A 3,340-nucleotide genomic window follows, 5' to 3' on the forward strand; every position below is an offset into this window, starting at 1 on the left:
GAGCACCGTTGTTCTTCCAGGGCTCCTGAGTTCAATTCCCAGTAACTTCGTGGTGGCTCACAACCATCTATGATGAGATCTGGTGCCCTCTTCTGGCCTGTAAGCATATATGCAGGCAGACTACTGTATAAATAATAAATAAATCTTTTTTTTTTTTTTTTAAAGAAAACAAAGTTGGATGTTTGTTCACATTATGGTATAAGCCATAATAGTGATTTTATTTCTTCTGTCTGATTTTGTGTAAAGAAGTTTGAATAACTGTAGATTAATGTTCCTTGGCTATAAAAAAAAAGTATACCGTAATAAAAGTCAAGAATACATACATCCTGGATTCTGACAGAATGTGAGAAAAACATCATCACCCCGAGGTGACATAAGTGTCAAGTAAAATTAGAGTGACACACTGACCGAAACTGATGCACACCCATTGGCTTCTTCTGGGATCATCTGTTAATGTTGAAATCCTTGGAGAAAACAAAATAGAAGGAAATGTCAGAACTCCAGTGTAATTTAACTATATTTTTATTGTGGTGAATGAGTAAATAAAATTCATGAGTAGAGTACTTATAAAATATTCATTTCATATTCTTAAGAGAGGGAGGTCATAAAATTCATCTATTTCTTGATATTAATAGTTGTGTATACATTGATAGGTACTGGAAATTGACATTTTGAACACCCTGTCCTTTGAGCAACCAAGATTAACAACAGAGTATAGTGGATAGAAGCCTATATTCTAAAGGTTTATAATAAACCACTTATTACTAATATGACTTTAGGAAAAACATGCAACCTCTGCACATCACATTTCCTTATGTGTAGAAGGGGGTAAGAGTAGCGATCTCCCACAGGATGCTATGAGAATCAATGAAATAATAAAGAATCTATGGAGATGGTAGAATGATGTCTTTCATGTAGCAAGTTCTCCATAACGCTTTCTTAAATACAAACAAGCTAGTGATACACATTAACATATATAGATAGATATGTTTATATATATATATATATATATATATATATATATATATATATATATAATGCAATTAAAATTGAGGTTCTGGTGCTTGTTGAAAATTTGTAACTAGGATTTTAACAAAGGAAATGTGGGATGTGGGAGATAAAATTGATACTTAAAAAGACAAATATCAGTATTTCATGAAGAAAGTATCAAAATAAACCAGAGCTTTGAAATGTAAACTACCATCATTTTGCAAAACCTTAGATCATTTGTATAGTGAAACATATATATGATATATATGTCCTATATGTTGATATATATGATATATATATATATATGTAATGGGGTATTTATGTACCACACACACAAATACATATTCATATTCACTCTTAGAGAACTACGCATTTTATTTGTTTTGTTTTTTACTTCTAAGCCTGTCATTTTTATTTTCTCTGTAAAATATACCCAAAAAAAGATAAAATTGGAAGTATTATTTTAATTTGGTTAAATTAAGTCACAGTAAACAACACAATGAAAATTGAGGGTCCTAGTGCTTGTTAAAAATTTGTAACTAGCCTGTAACAAAAGAAATGTAGGATGGTGGACATATGTAATTAATTAGTTAGTTAATTAATTAATTATTAATTAATTAATTACTAATTAATTAATTAACATGCCCAAAGGAAAGGAAAGTTGGCCAAGGAAAGGTGGCCCCGGCCCCCGCCGGCATGAAGAAACAGGAGACCAAAAAGGTAGTCAATCCTTTGTTAGAGAAAAAGGCCCCAGAACTTCGACATTGGGGAGGACATCCAGCCCAAAAGAGATCTCACACCCTTTGTCAAATGGCCCTGCTACATTAGGCTGCAGAGGCAAAGGGCCATCCTCTATAAGCAGCTCAAAGTACCTCCTGCCATTCAGCCCTTGACCCACGGCCTGGACCGGCAAACAGCTACCCAGCTGCTTAAGCCTGTGCACAAGTACACGCCAGACACAAAGCAAGAGGAGCAGAGGCTACTGGCCCGTGCTGAGAAGAAAGCTGCTGGGAAAGGTGACGTACCAACTAAGAGATGACCTGTCCTTCCAGCAGGGGTCAATACAGTCACCACCTTGTGGAGAACAAGAAAGCTTAGCGGGTGATGATTGCTCACAAAGTAGACCCCATTGGTTTTCCTACCTGCCTTGTGTCAAAACAGGGGGGTCCCCTACTGCGTTGTCAGGGAAAGGCCAGGCTGAGCAGCTGATCCACAAGAAGACTTACACCACTGTCTCCTTCACACAGGTTAACTTGGAAGACAAGGGTGCTGTGGCAAAGCCAGTGGAGGCTATTAGGACCAACGACAGCTAGGATGAGATCCTGCATTAGGGAGGCCACATCCTGGGTCCTAAATCTGTGGCTCGCATTGCCAAGCTAGAAAAGGCAAAGGCTAAAAAACTCACCACTAAACTGGGTTAAATGTACACTACTAAGTTTTCTGTTCATAAATATAATTACAAAATTATCAGAGGACTTGGGGACGGACATGAGTGAAGAAAGGGGAGGGAGGGTGGGATTGGGAGGAGGGAGGGGGAGGGAGCTACAGGGGGGATATAAAGTAAATAAACTATAATTAATAAAATTAAAAAAAAAAGACAAGTATCAGTATTTCGTAAAGAAGGTAACAAAATAAGCCAGAGCTTAGAAATGGAAATCACCATCATTTTGCAAAATCTTATAGTATTTGTAAAATGAAGTTTTCAGAATTCTTGGCATCACTTGCAACCAGCTGATATTTAATCAGATCTTCTATCTGTCTTCTCATGTGCCAATGAAAATTGATGAATTGGAATGAGTTTTCCTGATGAATCCTAAAACAGGTAATTAAAAATCAATCTGATCAGCTTAATGGCAGGAGAATGAGCTCAAACATTATTAAAGACTTTCAGGGCCAGGTGTGTTGGTAGACTCCTCTAATCTAACTCTCAGGCTGAAGCAGCAGGATCAAGAGTTCAAGGCTAGCCTAGGCTCAGTAGCAGACCACAGAAGAATGAAATAGAGAATGAGTAAAAGAAAATAAATTTTTAAAAACTTTTTTTAAGAGTTGGAAAAAGAAAGAATATATCTATATTCACTTTTTTTTTTTTTTTAATCACTGTGATAGAATCCCTGACAGATCTGCTCACAGGAGAAATACTACATATTGGCTCACAGTCTCAAAGGGTCTCAGTCCATCAAGGCTGATAGGCATGGCAGCAGAAGGCTTGGTGGCTGAGGCCCATCCCATCTCCGCTGACCAAGAATAGAGGAGAATGGAAGAAACACCAGCCAGGTTATAACTTTCAAGGTTCCATCTCCAATGACTCCTAGGGAGGCCTCACCTCCTAAATATTCCACAGCACTCCAAA

The 3,340-nt window shown here is 37.3% G+C and overlaps 1 pseudogene; it reads left to right on the forward strand.

Annotated features, from left to right (window-relative positions):
- The window catches only part of LOC129674450 (60S ribosomal protein L7a-like), an 18,798-nt pseudogene extending 16,387 nt beyond the window's left edge, over window positions 1-2,411 (forward strand).
- The last annotated feature ends 929 nt before the right edge of the window (window positions 2,412-3,340 follow it).

This window comes from Psammomys obesus, unplaced genomic scaffold, assembly GCF_907164565.1.
Source record: "Psammomys obesus unplaced genomic scaffold, mPsaObe1.curated_primary_1811, whole genome shotgun sequence".
Classification (NCBI taxonomy): domain Eukaryota; kingdom Metazoa; phylum Chordata; class Mammalia; order Rodentia; family Muridae; genus Psammomys; species Psammomys obesus.